We start from the raw sequence: 16,717 nt of genomic DNA, 5'->3' as shown, positions 1-16,717 counted from the left end.
CAGGAGGGGCGGATAGGGTGACCACTCAGGGCCCTGGGCTCTGGGGGCCCACAGATGCAGGCCCCATCTGCTTTTGAAATGCACCAGAACAGAGCCGCCAGGGGTTGAAATAAGAGCCCTTTGTGGAACCTGGTGGAAGCCGGATCCCAACCCACTGCACCCTGCACTGTCGTACATTTGTGTTCATTTTTTAAATGATGGTTGGCTGAAATGGCCAAAATTGGATGACTTTTTGTAAATGTGTATGGTCAGCATTAGAAAGAAGTTGGGGAAAGATGATAGGGACTACGACTTCAGCACAGGGTTAGATTTTGGATGCACTGAAGTTATAAAAAATTGCAATAGTGTACAAACTCAGTAAATACATATTAATCCAAATACTAGTTAACCCAGGGGTCTCATGCACACAGCCCGCGGGCCGCATGCGGCCCCTGGGTCTGTCATCTGCGGCCCGCGGGACACATAGCCGCTAGTATAGGCTCTGCTCCGAGACTCTGGAATTCCCTGGCATCGCTGTCCACATATGAACAGCGATGTCTGGGGCTTTCCCAGAGCCGGAGTCCCGTGCAGAGCGCTAGTACAGGCTCTGCTCCTGGACTCTGTGGAATTCACTGACATCGATGTCCATATATGGACAGTGTGTCAGGGTCTTCCCCAGAGCGGAATCCTGGGCAGAGCGCTAGTTTCGGCTCTGCTCCGGGACTCTGTCGAATTCCCTGACATCGGTGTCCATGTTTGGACACACGATGTCTGGGGCTTCCCCAGAGCCGGAGTCCCATGCAGAGCGCTAGTATAGGCTCTGCTCCGGGACTCTGTGGAATTCCCTGACATCGCTGTCCATATATGGACAGTGTGTCAGGGTCTTCCCCAGAGCGGAGACCCGGGCAGACCGCTAGTATTGGCTCTGCTCCAGGACTCTGTGGAATTCCCTGACATCGGTGTCCATGTTTGGACACATGATGTCTGGAACTTCCCCAGAGCCGGAGTCCCGGGCAGAGCGCTAGTATAGGCTCTGCTCTGGGACTCTGGGGAAGCATCTGACATTGCTGTTCATACATCGACAATGATGTCAGGGGCTTCCCCAGAGCAGGAGTCCCAGTGATGTCAGGAGCACAGCTGGAGTCCCAGGAAGTGCCTACTAGCGCTCTGCCCGGGACTCCAGCTCTGGAGTTGCCCCTGACATCTCTGTCCATATATGGATAGTGATGTCAGGAGCAGAGCTGGAATCCCAGGCAGAGTGCTAGAAGCGGCTCTGTTCCGGGACTCAAGCTCTGGGCAAGCCCCTGACATCACTGTGGCAGCATTTGCGGAGGGCACTGTGGCAGCATTTGCGGAGGGCACTGTGGCAGCATTTGCGGAGGGCACTGTGGCAGCATTTGCGGAGGGCACTGTGGCAGCATTTGCGGAGGGCACTGTGGCAGCATCTACAGAGGGCACTGTGGCAGCATCTACAGAGGGCACTATGGCAGCATCTACAGAGGGCACTGTGGCAGCATCTACAGAGGGCAATGTGGCAGCATCTACAGAGGGCAATGTGGCAACATCTACAGAGGGCACTGTGGCAGCATGTACAGAGGGCACTGTGGCAGCATGTACAGAGGGCACTGTGGCAGCATCTACAGAGGGCACTGTGGCAGCATCTACAGAGGGCACTGTGGCAGCATGTACAGAGGGCACTGTGGCATTATCTACAGAGGGCACTGTGGCATTATCTACAGAGGGCACTGTGGCATTATCTACAGAGGGCACTGTGGCATTATCTAGGGGTGTGTTGCATTATCTAAAGAGGGCACTGTGGCAGCATTTGCGGAGGGCATTGTGGCAGCATTTGCGGAGGGCACTGTGGCAGCATTTGCAGAGGGCACTGTGGCAGCATCTACGGAGGGCAATGTGGCAGCATCTACAGAGGGCAATGTGGCAACATCTACAGAGGGCACTGTGGCAGCATGTACAGAGGGCACTGTGGCAGCATGTACAGAGGGCACTGTGGCAGCATCTACAGAGGGCACTGTGGCAGCATCTACAGAGGGCACTGTGGCAGCATGTACAGAGGGCACTGTGGCATTATCTACAGAGGGCACTGTGGCATTATCTACAGAGGGCACTGTGGCATTATCTACAGAGGGCACTGTGGAATTATCTACAGAGGGCACTGTGGCATTATCTAGGGGTGTGTTGCATTATCTAAAGAGGGCACTGTGGCAGCATTTGCGGAGGGCACTGTGGCAGCATTTGCGGAGGGCACTGTGGCAGCATTTGCAGAGGGCACTGTGGCAGCATCTACGGAGGGCACTGTGGCAGCATCTACGGAGGGCACTGTGGCAGCATCTACAGAGGGCACTGTGGCAGCATCTACAGAGGGCACTGTGGCAGCATCTACAGAGGGCACTGTGGCAGCATCTACAGAGGGCACTGTGGCAGCATCTACAGAGGGCACTGTGGCAGCATCTACAGAGGGCACTGTGGCAGCATCTACAGAGGGCACTGTGGCAGCATGTACAGAGGGCACTGTGGTATTATCTACAGAGGGCACTGTGGCATTATCTACAGAGGGCACTGTGGCATTATCTACAGAGGGCACTGTGGCATTATCTAGGGGTGTGTTGCATTATCTAAAGAGGGCACTGCGGCAGCATCTACAGAGGGCACTGCGACAGCATCTACAGAGGGCACTGCGGCAGCATCCACAGAGGGCACTGCGGCAGCATCCACAGAGGGCACTGCGGCAGCATCCACCGAGGGCACTGTGGCACTATCTAAAAAGGGGCTGCCCAATCTTGACATGTGTGTCTGCCAAACGCTGCTAACTAAGCCGCCGGACTGCATTTAGCGACACTTAAACTGGAAAACTGGATTGTTGAAATAAGCACGTGGAGAAATATCTCAAATATTAAACCGAGCGGTATTATTATAGTAATGTAGTATTATTATTATAGTAATATAGTGTTATAGTAGTTCAAATAACTAATTGATTAACAATAATTTTGCATTGTATTAAATTTGAAAGTAATGCGGCCCGTCAACTTTTTTTTCTATATGCGGCCCACTTACCCGGCCGAGTTTGAGACCCCTGAGTTAACCTATGCAGTTATGTTATAATACTTACAACCCAAAAATATTTTAATCGCCATACCATTGGAGTAGGTTCACAGAAATGTATGGTCTGGCCCCTGACAAATTTTTATGTGTTTTAGGTGTAGATAAACAGCAACCACTTTTTCTATAAATAAATATCGTGCGTAGATTGTACATTATGCACATATTAAAGTGTGGGTTTTTATGACAACGTGTTAACACTCCACTGGCTCATTTCAATTTCTGTTATTTCTAAAGACTCCTGCTGTGTTTGTTATTGAGATGAATAATGGGAACAATGTAAGCATGGTTCTATTAATATGTATAGTGATAAAATCTGTACTTCGCAAGTAGAAAAGGCCTCATATATATTATTCCATGTTCATTTATGTTAATTATATAAAATTCCAAGGTTAAAAATATAAAAAGGAAACATTACATTTACACAATGTAATGTGTTAAATAGAAGATTTTTGAAATCATTTATGAAATTAAAAAAGCTGAAATAAGTTTTTAGTATAACTAATGAATTTCCTTTGTATAAATATAACATTTCAAACTATGTTTTTATTTTGTTTTGGTTTTTTTGCTTAACCACTTCCTGACCAGAGGCTTTACCACCTTTAAAATCAAATTGTTCTTCTATTCTTCTTCCAACCTACATGTATTTGGTCTTGTTTTTTTCAGAACATGTTGGGCTTCCATATTTTGTAAAAAAAAAATAAAAGATATATTTAACTTTTTAAAAAACATAAAAGGAAAAAATGGAAATTAATGAAAAAAAAAAAAGTGAATATGTGAATTTAGATGATGTTTTTTTTTTTTACATCTGGTGCATGCCACTGGGTAAACACACCTGAATATATATTAGGCAACTTCTGCCGACTTCAGCGATACTAAATGTGTGGGAGCATTGCGGGGCTTACAGTGAAGGGTGCGCAAACTGGCTTTTGGAGAGAACATTTTCCAAAGCTGGTTTGCTGACACCATATGACCATTACAGATGTTGTGAAGTGCTAAAACCCTGTGAACAACCAAAAAATGACTCTCTTTAGGAAATTACACCCCCCAAGATATTCGATTAGTCACGTATAAAATATTTTATCCTTCTATTTTTTCCAGACAATTCATTGACTTTGATGGAAAAAATTAAAACTGTTATTTTTTTCCAAATATGTGAATTCAGGTGATCTTTTCTGACATCTGGTGCATGCCACTGGCTAAACCCACCTGAATACATATTTGGCACCTTCTGCCGACTACAACGATACCAAATATGTGTGCATTTCATACACGATGGGCGCAAGGCAGAGCTTACAATGAATGATGCGCAAACTGGCTTTTGGAGTGCAAATTTTCCAAAGATGGTTCCAAAGCAATCTTTGTGTAAATGACTAGTGTCGCGGCCAAAGTCGCCGTGTTGCCCCAGACTAAGACCCCCTGCACATGGCCGTGCCCGTAATCATGGCCGGTGAATACAGGCAAGGACAGCCGCGGACAGACACTCGCATTTGCGGACCGTAAAATCAGGAGCACAGTCCATAAAATCAAAAAATAGGACATGTCCTTTTTTTTTGCGTGTCATTTCTACGGCCCGGACACCTTCCCGTAAATATACGGGAAGGCGTTTGTGGGCAATAGAAATTAATGGATCAAAATTACGGCCGTGTTCATGGGCCCTAAAACTGTACATCTATATATGATCTACATCCATATATATATATATATATAAAAACATATATATATATATATATTTCCTGAACTTCCTTGGCAGCACAGCACAAAAGGGGGGTGGGGTTAGTCCCCTAGGTAAATTAAGCAGAGGCAGGTTAATTAGCAGTAAGTATTGAATGATTAAACAATTAAGCCCTTATCCTATAAATTTGTACTGGTGACCAGGCCCCAGCGTATTTTTTTCTTTCTCTCTAGGTTCAGTTCGGAGACTGAATATGTATTCCGGGCGGTATACAGGGAGGGTTCTCTGTCCCTCAGCCTCGAAGGTGTACCAAAATGGCATTTTTTCCCTTGGTACACGGTGATAGGGCACTTCGCCTCTTCCAAAATGGCGGCACCAGGAAAAGGTATAATCCCCTCCTCATGCTTGCCCGTTGCCGAGTGTCTGGACAGGTTGACAGACCACTTGCCTGCGCTCTTCTGGTATTCAGAAGTGCTGTTCGGCATTACAGAGGCATGGATAGTGGAGGAAGTGATATCATCCCCTGGCTCTGCCCACGGATATGACACTCGGATGCGGCGGGCATAAAATGCCGGCGTCTGTTGAAATTATGACGCGCTCTGCCTCCGGTCCAGCCCTCTGCTTGCTAAAGTTGGTATGGCTGTCTAATTCATGGGTTCTCATGTTCCTCAGATGTTTTCAGTTCTGTCTATGATTTTTGTTTCCTGCTCTTATCTAGATGTCTGCCTATAGAAAAGAAAGTATAAATAGGACCCACAAATCAAAGCACAGACTTTGCAGGAAATGCCATTAGCCCCTAATGATATTGAGTCAGATCTTTAGTTAATTCCTCTCTTAGGGAAGATTCCAGGGGATTTATGCAGTGGTTCAAGCAACAGTTATCTGTAGCTTTGGAGGAAGCTAAGTCGTCACACCATTCTAAAAGGGCCAGACACTCTTCCTCTCAACCTCCTCAGTACCAAGAGGTTTCCTCCTCAGCATGTGGTTCAGATTCTGATGTGGTCTCTGATGCTCCAGATTCTGACGACCCTGAGGAATATTATATTTTAAATAAGGATAAACTCCATGATCTTCTCAAAGCAGTGAAAGATACGTTGGAGTCGGGGAAAGAGGTTGAATACAAACCTAAAAAGGACAGACTTTTTTATTTTCCTATTACCAATGGGAAAAAAAATTCCCGGCCATCCTGTCCTAACGGAATGGATGAATCGAAATTGGGATAAGCCAGAGAGGAAGGCAGTTCTAGGCTCACGGTTTAAAAACCTTTACAAACTGGATGAATCCTGCTCGAAGGAGTGGGAAAATGTGCCAAAAGTGGATTTACCAGTAGCAAAATTGGCAAAAAAAGCTGTTTTTCCTTCTGATGAATCAGCATTACAGCATTACATGGACCGCAAAGCGGATTCCCTCCTTAAAAATTGTATACATCATCAGTGGGTTCATACAAATCCTCCTTGTCTTCAGTGTTAGTAGCTAGAGCACTCCGTATTTGGTTGAGCCACTTATCAAGGTATCTAGGAGAAGGAGTCCCAAGGGCAGAAATTCTCCAGTCCCTTCCAGTAATGAAGGCAGCCATAGAGTTCCTGTGTGATTCTCAGCTAGACAGCATCAAGTATGCAGCCAGAACCCTATCCCTCTTGAATGCAGCCAAAAGAGCTCATTGGCTTAAATTGTGGTCAGGAGATAATCTCTCCAAAAATAATTTCTGCAGTCTCCCTTTCCAGCCAGAATCCCTATTCGGTCCTCAACTTACAGATATCTTGGAATCCCCAGGGGAAGGTAAAGGGGACAAGTTTCCTGAACCTTAAAAGGAAGGATCCTCGGCGCTACTTTCGGGATCAGAAAAGAAGATCCCCAAAGTTTAAGAGAAGGTTTCCAGATTGTCTGCAAATTTTTAGAACAAAGCGGGAAAACCCTTCCTCCTTTCGAAGAGAAACTCCAATAAAAAACTCAGTGAGTTATGACGCCAAGCCAATCTTAGAGGTAGGGGCAAGACTTCAAAGGTTCTCCTCTCTGTGGTCTGTGACATCATCCGACGAGTGGGTATCGAAAACTGTCAAAAGAGGATACTCGCTGGAGTTTAAGATGTTTCCCCAGACCATATTTTTCCCAATATTCATCACAGTCCGATAGTCCATCAGCTTTTACAGGTTTTTCTTCAGAATGCAGCCTGGAAGATGTTCCAGTCTTAGAGAGGGGGCAAGGAGTTTATTCCAGAGTATTCCCAGTACCCAAATTAGACGGAAGTTGGAGACTGGTTATAGACCTGACCTTTCTCAATCAATATCTGTGGAAGAAAACTTTCAAGATGGAAATCATCCGGTCGGTGATGAACCTCTTGGAGAAGAACGATGTTATGGCAACGATCAACCTCACAGATGCATACTTACATATACCTATCCTGTCCGCTCACAGAAAATTTCTTTGGCTTGCGGTCCAGACTCAGCGGGGACTAAAGCACTTCCAATTCACCTGCCTACCCTTCGGGATCTCGTTAGCACCTCGGGTGTTCACAAAAATTGTAGTGGTTTTAACTGTGGCATTGAGGCTGAAAGGAATATGTGTGGTGCCTTACTTGAACGACTGGCTAATAAAAGCGCCATCAAAATCTCTACTCCAAGAACATCTCCACACCACACTGAAGCTTCTTCACCATCACAGGTTCCTGGTGAACTTCAAAAAATCACAGCTGTCACCATCACAGAATCTGAAATTTTTAGGGTTCATGGTGAATTCTCACTCTATGACGGTCAAATTGTCTCCAGAGAGAATTGCTACGTTACGGGGTTCAATAAAACATCTCATTCTCCATCCGAAGGTATCCGTCCGAGGGGCTATGAAAGTCCTAGGTCTAATGACCTCATCTATAGATGCGGTCCCCGGGGCCAAAACCCACATGAGGTCATTGCAGCTCGACATCCTCAGGTCCGGGGACAAAAATTTCAGGAACCTAGGTGCTCTCTTCAAAATCTACAACTTTACTCTTCAAGACCTCAGCTGGTGGTTAGCCCCAGACACTCCCCGGTCCGGAAAGTCTCTCGCTCCCCAACCGCAGAAAGTCCTCACAACGGTTGCTTCCTCCTGGGTTTGGGGGGCCCACGTAGATCATCTGTGGGTTCAGAACAGATGGAGTTAGAAGGAAGCGTTACTATCCTCCAACATGAGGGAGCTCAGGGCAGTGAGGCTGTCACTAGTTTATTTCCAAACTTATCTAAAAGATCTTTGGATCCTGGCCCAGTCAGACAACCTAGCAACTGTTTTTTATATAAACAAGCAAGGAGGAACGAGCAGTGTCTCAATGTCGGCTGAATGCAAACTACTTATGAATTTGGCAGAACAACAATCTCAGCAGTTCACATCAAGGGCTCGATGAACCACACTGCAGATCTCCTCAGCCGCAACACCCTCCATCCGGGGGAATGGGGTCTCAACCCTCAGGTCTTCAGCAGCTTAACTACCACATGGGGAATGCCAGACCTGGATGCGATGGCATCAGAAGAGAACAACAAGGTCCTCAGCTTCTGTTCTGTGTACCACACACGCCGTGCGGTAGCAATGGATGGCCTGTCTGTCAGCTGGAAAGCGAAGTTAATTTATGTTTTTCCTCCCCTCTCCTTAATATCCAGAGTGTTGAAAAAAGTTTGAGACGAAGAGGCGGAGGCCATTGTGATCCTGCCATTTTGGCCCCCCAGGGCCTGGTTCTCCCTAGCATGGTCTCTTTCGAAAGGCAGATTCCTGGGACAGCTGGTAACACCGAAACTCCTGTCCCAGAAAAGGGATGCGTCATCCGAACCCTGACAGTCTACATCGCACGGCCTGGAGACTGACCGGGAGAATCTGACAGAGTTGGGTCTCTCTTCTGATGTCATTAACACCCTGCTGTCAGCCAGACGTCCCTCAACTGTCAAAGTATACAACCGGGTTTGGGCCCTATTCATTAGCTGGTTCTCCAGGAATTCGGCAAGCCCAGTCTCTTTGAACACAATCCTTCAATTTCTTCAGGAGGGTTTCAATAAAGGGTTTAAACTCAATACTCTTAAAGTACCGTTCACGGCTATCAATGCCCAGCTGCAAAACCGTTTCTCTAATCAACACCCGGTGAAAACCTTCCTCAAGGCTCTAAGAAACCTCAGCCCAGCTTCTCAAGTACCCTCTCTATCCTGGGATCTTTCAGTAGTTGTGTTGGCTCTGACAAACCCTCTGTTTGAACCCATGCAAGCGTCATCCATCAGATTTCTCTCCTTCAAGGCCTTCGTCCTGGTGGCAATCACGTCGGCCAGGCGCATAAGCGAGCTTCAGGCTCTCTCCTTCAAAGAACCCTATTTCAGAGATCTTGCAGATTGTCTTCTACTACGTATCATGCCTGGGTTCCTGCCTAAAGTTCCTTCTTTCAAAAACATCAATCAAGAAATATTATTACCAGTCCTTTTTCCTTATCCCCAAGGTGAAGATCAGGAGAATTGGCATACACTGGATGTGAGAAGAGCCATTTTCGCAAGAACACAGGCTTTTAGGAAAGCAGAAAATGTATTCCTCCAGCATGCCGGTCCTAACAAAGGTCACAGAGCAAGTAAAGCCACATTAGTCAGGTGGATTGGATCAACCATTGGGAAATGCTATCATCTTAGTGAGCTTCAATCTCCTCTACAGATCAAGGCACATTCCACGCGCTGTCCAGCTACCTCATAGGCAGAAGTCAGAACATATTCCCCTGGACCAAATTTGCAGTGCTGCTACCTGGGCATCTACATCAACCTTTTTCAAGCTCTACAGGCAAGACTCACTAACGGCAGAGAGTTCTCTATTTGGCAAAAGAGTGCTTGAAATGGTGTCTGCTATCCCTCCCATATAGCTATTGCTTGGCAAGTCTTATTTGTGTTGTTCTGCCAAGGACGATGAGGAAAACAAAAATTTACTCACCGAAACTTTTATTTCCTGGAGTCCGTAGGCAGCACAAGCTTCCCTCCCTGGCAGAACTTATATCTATTGCTTTATCAAAATACGCCGGGGCCCGGTCACCGGTACATACTTATAGGATAAGGGCGTAATTGTTTAACCCCTTCCCTCTTTGGCCGCTTTTGACCTTCCTGACAGAGCCTCATTTTTCAAATCTGACATGTTTCACTTTATGTGGTAATAACTCCGGAATGCTTTTACCTATCCAAGTGATTCTGAGATTGTTTTCTTGTTACACATTGGACTTTATGTTACTGGCAAAATTTGCCCGATACATTCAGTATTTAATTGTGAAAAACACCAAAATTTAGCGAAAAATTGCAAAAATTAGCATTTTTCTCAATTTAAATGTATCTGCTTGTAAGACAGGCAGTTATACCACACAAAAATGTTGCTAACTAACATCCCCCATATGTCTACTTTAGATTGGCATCGTTTTTTGAACATCATTTTATTTTTCTAGGACGTTACAAGGCTTAGAACTTTAGCAGCAATTTCTCACATTTTCAAGAAAATTTCAAAATGTTATTTTTACAGGGGCCAGTTCAGTTGTGAAGTGGCTTTGAGGTCCTTAGATATTAGAAACCCCCCCATTAAGTCACCCCATTTTAAAAATTGCACCCCTCAAAGTATTCAAAACAGCATTTAGAAAGTTTCTTAACCCTTTAGACATTGCGCAGGAATTAAGGCAAAGTAGAGGTGAAATTTACAAAGTTCATTCTTTTTTTCCAGAAATTCATTTTGAATCCATTTTTTTTGTACCACAGAATGTTTTACCCAAGAAATGCAACTCAATATTTATTGCCAAGGTTCTGCAGTTTTAGGAAATATCCCACATGTGGCTCTAGTGTGCTACTGGACTGAAGCACCGGCCTCAGAAGCAAAGGAGCACCTGGTGGATTTTGGGTCTCCTTTTTATTAGAATATATTTTAGGCACCATGTCAGCTTTGAACAGGTCTTGTGGAACTAAAACAGTGGAAACCCCCCAAAAGTGACCCCATTTGGAAAACTACACCCCTCGAGGAATTTATCTAGGGGTGTAGCAAGCATTTTGACCGGCCAGTTTTTTTGCAAAAATTTTTGGAACTAGGCCATGAAAATGAAAATCTACATTTTTTCAAATAAAATGTAGGTTTAGCTAATTTTTTTTCATTTAAAAAAGAACTAAAGTAGAAAAAGCACCACAACATTTGTAGAGCAATTTCTCCCGAGTAAAACAATACCCCACATGTGGTAATAAACGGTTATTTGGACACACAGCAGGGCTTAGAATGGAAAGAGCGCCATTTGGCTCTTGGAGCTCAAATTTAGCAGGAATGGTTTGCGGAGGCCATGTCGCATTTGCAAAGCCCCCTAGGGGACAAAACAGTAGAAATCCCCAACAAGTGACCCCATTTTGGAAACTATACCCCTCGAGGAATTTATCTAGGGGTGTAGCAAGCATTTTGACCGGCCAGTTTTTTTGCAAAAATTTTTGGAACTAGGCCATGAAAATGAAAATCTACATTTTTTCAAATAAAATGTAGGTTTAGCTAATTTTTTTTCATTTAAAAAAGAACTAAAGTAGAAAAAGCACCACAACATTTGTAGAGCAATTTCTCCCGAGTAAAACAATACCCCACATGTGGTAATAAACGGTTATTTGGACACACAGCAGGGCTTAGAATGGAAAGAGCGCCATTTGGCTCTTGGAGCTCAAATTTAGCAGGAATGGTTTGCGGAGGCCATGTCGCATTTGCAAAGCCCCCTAGGGGACAAAACAGTAGAAATCCCCAACAAGTGACCCCATTTTGGAAACTATACCCCTCGAGGAATTTATCTAGGGGTGTAGCAAGCATTTTGACCGGCCAGTTTTTTTGCAAAAATTTTTGGAACTAGGCCATGAAAATGAAAATCTACATTTTTTCAAATAAAATGTAGGTTTAGCTAGTTTTTTTTCATTTCCACAAGGACTAAAGGAGAAAAAGCACCATAAAATTTGTAAAGAAATTTCTCCCGAGTAAAATAATACCCCACATGTGGTAATAAACGGTTGTTTGGACACACGGCACCGCTTAGAAGGGAAAGAGCACCATTTGGCTCTTGGAGCTCAAATTTAGCAGGAATGGTTTGCGGAGGCCATGTCACATTTGCAAAGCCCCTAAGGTGACAAAACAGTGGAAACCCCCAACAAGTGACCCCATTTTGGAAACTATACCCCTTGAGGAAATTATCTAGGGGTATAGTGAGCATTTTGACACCACAGGTTTTTTGCAGAAATTTTTGGAAGTAGGCTGTGAAAATGAAAATCTACATTTTTTCAAATAAAATGTAGGTTTAGCTAATTTTTTTTTTCATTTCCACATGGACTAAAGGAGAAAAAGCACCATAAAATTTGTAAAGAAATTTCTCCCAAGTAAAACAATACCCCACATGTAGTAATAAACGGCTGTTTGGAGACACGGCGAGGCTGAGAAGGGAAAGAGCGCCATTTGGCTTTTGGAACTCAAATTTAGCAGGAATGGTTTGCGGAGGCCATGTCGCATTTGCAAAGCTCCTGAGGGGACAAAACAGTGGAAACCCCCAACAAGTGACCCCATTTTGGAAACCAGACCCCATGAGGAAATTATCTAGGAGTACAATGAGCAGTTTGACCCCACAGGTGTTTTACAGAACTTATTGGAAGTGGCCCTGAAAATGACAATCTACATTTTTTCAAATAAAATGTAGGTTTAGGTATTTTTTTTTCATTTCCACAAGGACAGAAGGAGAAAAAGCACCGCAATATTTGTAAAGCAACTTCTCCCGAGTAAAACAATACCCCACATGTGGTCATAAACGGCTTTTTGGACACACGGTAGGGCTCAGAATGGAACTAGCACCATTTGGATTTTGGATAGTGTCTGGGCGCCATATCACATTTGCTGAGCCCTGTAGTACTAGTACAGTGGAAACACCCCAAAATTGACTCAATTTGGGAAACTGCACCCCCTGAGGAATCATCTAGGGGTATAGTGAAAATTTTGATCCCAAAGGTTTTTTGCTGAATTAATTAGAATTAAGCTATGAAAATGAAAAATATTTTTTTTTTCCAACAAGATGTAGTTTTAGATCAACATTTTTCATTTTTACAAGGAGTAGAGAAGAAAAAGCACCCCAACATTTGTAAAGTAATTTCTCCCGAGTACGGTAACACCCCATATGTGGTTATAATCGGCTGTTTACGTATATAGGAGCATTCAGAAGAAAAGGAGCGGTATTTATCTTTTGGAGCGTAGATTTTTCTGGAATGGTTTGCGGACGCCATGTTGCATTTGCAAAACCCCTGATGTACCAAACAAAAGTGACCCCGTTTTAGAAACTACACCCCTAAAGGCATTTATCAAGGGGTGTAGTGAGAAATTAGACATCACAGGTGTTTTTCAGAAATAAATACGCAATGGATGGTGCAAAGTGAAAATTACAAATTTTCCACTGATCTGCCCATTCACCGCACAAGATGTTGTGCCCCTAGAGAATCTTACCCCATAAATTGTTAAGCGGGTTCTCCCGGGTATGGTAATGCTTTACTTGTGGCCATAAATTGCTGTTTGTGCACACTGTAGGGCTAAGAAGGAAAAGACCGCCATTTTGAGCATGGATTTTGCTTGGTAGTTTTGTTTGAGTTTTGCTGGTATTTCCGTTTATAATGTGTGGCATATGTTTTCTGTGCGGAGTACATCAGGGTATATGTAATCTGTGCGGAGTACATCAGGGCATAATAAGAGGGTATACTAAAGGGGTAAATAATACAATTATCCATAGATGTGTGTTACGCTGTGAAGCAATCCGTTATGCACAGGCCGGTGTCACACTGATAAGCGGTTTTCTTTCTCACTCCCCTTCTGTAACGCTCTGCACCTTTTGGGGACATTTTCTCCTTCGTAGTTTGGGAAATATTGCTGGGAAAGTTTTGCGCTGGTATAATACGGGCGCCCTCGCTTCCAGCGGATGTGCTATGTCCATTCCCTTTCCTAGTTCCTAAATACTAGGGCCCTGAAACTGAAGGAATGTTCCCCTCCGGCCTGCGCATTGAGATGTTTTTTATCACCGCATTACTAGTGCCGTAACTTTTTTGTTTTTCAGTTGATTGAGTGGTGTGCGGGCTTGTTTTTTGCGAGACGGGCTGTAGATTTTATTGGTATCATTTTAGAACACATACGACTTTTTGATCACTTTTTATTTCATTTTTTGGTAAAGGAAATTACCAAAAACAAGCAATTCTGGAATAGTTTTTTATTGTTTTTTTTATCGGCATCCACATTGCGCCCTAAATTACATGTTAACTTTATTCTGCGGGTCGATACGATTACGGCGATACCAAATTTATATAGTTTTTTTTATGTATTGCAGCTTTTGCACAATAAAATCACTTTTTTTATAAAATCATTTGTTTTCTGTGTCGCCATATTCTAAAACCCATAACTTTTTTATTTTTGCGTGCACAAAGCGGTGTCAGGGATTATATTTTGCGAGACGGATTGCTGTTTTTATTAGTACTATTTTGGAGTAAATGTGACTTTTTGATCACTTTTTATAGCATTTTTTGGAAGGAGATGTGACCTAAAAACAAAGATTCTGGCGTTGTTTTTCATGGTTTTTTTTTACGGCGTTCAGCGTGCGGGATAAATTACATAATAGTTTTGTAGTTTGGGTCGTTACGGACGCGGCGATACCAATTATGTATAGTTTTTTTTAATTTTTACGGTTTTTCCCATAATAAAAGACTTACTATGGGGAAAAAGTCAGTTTAGCTTTATTTTTATTTGAAATGTGTGTGTTTTTATTGTTTTACCACATTTTTATTAACTTTTTTTAACTTTTCTGACTTGTCCCACTAGGGGACTTGAGGGCCTGATGCCCCGATCGCTACTCTAATACACTGCACTACATACGAAGTGCAGTGTATTAGCGCTGTCAGTTATTCACTGACAGCAAGCCTATGAGGACACTCCCGTACAAGGCAGACTCTGGCATTTTCTGGCGTCCGATTGCCACAGCAACCCAGCGATTGCATCACTGGGTTGCCGATCGGGAGAAAAGCTATCAGATGCTGCGCTCTATTGAGCGCAGCATCTGAGGGGTTAATCTGCCGGATCGGAGAGTTGCTCCGGTCCTGGCAGTTACAGGAGGGTGCCAGCTGTATAATACAGCTGTCACCCCGCGGTGATGGTGCCGGCTCTGCTTCTGAGCCCGCACCATCACTGCGCCGTACATGTACGGCGCTTTGCGGGAAGCACCTCCCGACAGCGCCGTACATGTACGGCGCATGTCGGGAAGGGGTTAATTATGTAATACTTATTGCTAATTAACCTGTCTCTGCTTAATTGTACCTAGGGGACTAAACCCCCCCCCCCCCCTTGTGTTGTGCTGCCTACGGACTCCAGGAAATAAAAATCCTGGTGAGTAAATTTTCGTTACATATCATATGAAAGCTATAGATAAAGAGGTAGGTAGATAGAAATAATAATAATCTTTATTCGTATAACAAAAAAAATTCACAATTTAGATTTATATGTAAAGATATTATATCTATCTATCTATCTATCTATCTATCTATCTATCTATCTATCTATCTATCTATCTATCTATCTATCTATCTATCTATCTATCTATCTATCTATCTGTCTCATATATATTGATTTATAGTATAGTTCTAAGTTGTGGGTTACATGACAACTTTGGCCACGACACAGGTCCCATGACGTTTATAGTCTATGGGCGGTCCGCAAGTGGTTAAAAAAATAAATAAAAAATTGGTTAAAATTGAGGTGTTAAAGCTTAGCTTTACAACCAGAATAAATGTTATGAAAGGGGTTGTCTAGTTTAGAAAACCTATTTTTATATACTCTATTAGGGGGGTCCTCAGTTCAGGGTCCTCATCTCTTGGCCATAGTGGAAAAAGGTACAAAGAGTGTCTCTTGCTCTGGAGGATCTGTTCTGTCCTGCATTACACAGACAACCCATTGATATGAATCAACACAGTGTAATGCTTAATTTCTCCTGTGGTGGCGCTGCAGGACAATTTAACACTTACTGCTAGGTTTCCCCACAGATTACTACCGATCCCTGGGGGGTCCTGGTCAAGACAGGTGTTATGAAAAGGGAAGAAAGAATAGCTCTTACAATCAGTTAAACTACCATACAATGTAGTATCTAAATGTTACCATACAGTTCCCTATAATTCTATCACATTGCGCAAGTAATAGTGTGATACATTGCCTAAATAACATTCATACTTCATTATAAACCACAATTTCCCATACCACATCAATAACAACCAATATTTTAATCTTCGAAAAAGTCTAGAACTGGGTGTAACAAGTCACCATGGTACAACCACTTCTCAATTATCGCCATCAGAGGTGTTCACAAAAGGTTAAGAAAAAATTATGATTATTGTGGTCCTCACTCTCTGTCCTGTCCTACCTTCCTTGGCCTATCAGTGCTCGCCATTTCATTTGCTACTGCGTCGACTTTTCCTGCCCATTAACTCTTTAGTTCCTTCGACTTCAATCATGGCCTTCCATAGCTGCTAGACCCTACAGCAGCAGGTATTCCTACCACCCTGGTTATTAAACTCTTGTCAACAATAATGATGCTTATTTTTTCTTATATTATTATATACATTACATACACATATACAATACATTATGCAGAAATTAAGATCTCAGTACTAGAAGGTAGCAGTGCTAATACATTACATCAAAATGTCCTTTATGCTCTAAGGCTCTGTTCCCACCATGTCAGAGCCCTATGTTAGAGGCAAAAGAGGGATGGGTCTCTAATAGGCTCGACCGATGCATACCGGCCCAGAGTATGCCAAAAGGACACTCTTTTTGACATGCACTGGTTTAACTGGTTGAATGGGGGTCTATGACTACGTTTGACATATACGCAGGGAGCTTTCCCAGCGCATATACCAAACTATGAGATAAAACGTGATGGGACTATGTCATAAATACTGTACA

At 43.5% G+C, this 16,717-nt stretch overlaps 1 protein-coding gene across 3 annotated transcripts in view; it reads left to right on the top strand.

The window, feature by feature from the left end:
• Positions 1 to 16,717, top strand: part of TBL1X (transducin beta like 1 X-linked) — a 276,885-nt gene that overhangs the window by 227,364 nt on the left and 32,804 nt on the right. The gene's annotated exons all lie outside the window — the stretch shown is intronic.

Source organism: Rhinoderma darwinii, chromosome 2 (genome assembly GCF_050947455.1).
Source record: "Rhinoderma darwinii isolate aRhiDar2 chromosome 2, aRhiDar2.hap1, whole genome shotgun sequence".
Lineage (NCBI taxonomy): Eukaryota > Metazoa > Chordata > Amphibia > Anura > Rhinodermatidae > Rhinoderma > Rhinoderma darwinii.
This window is presented reverse-complemented; position numbering and strand designations above follow the sequence as displayed.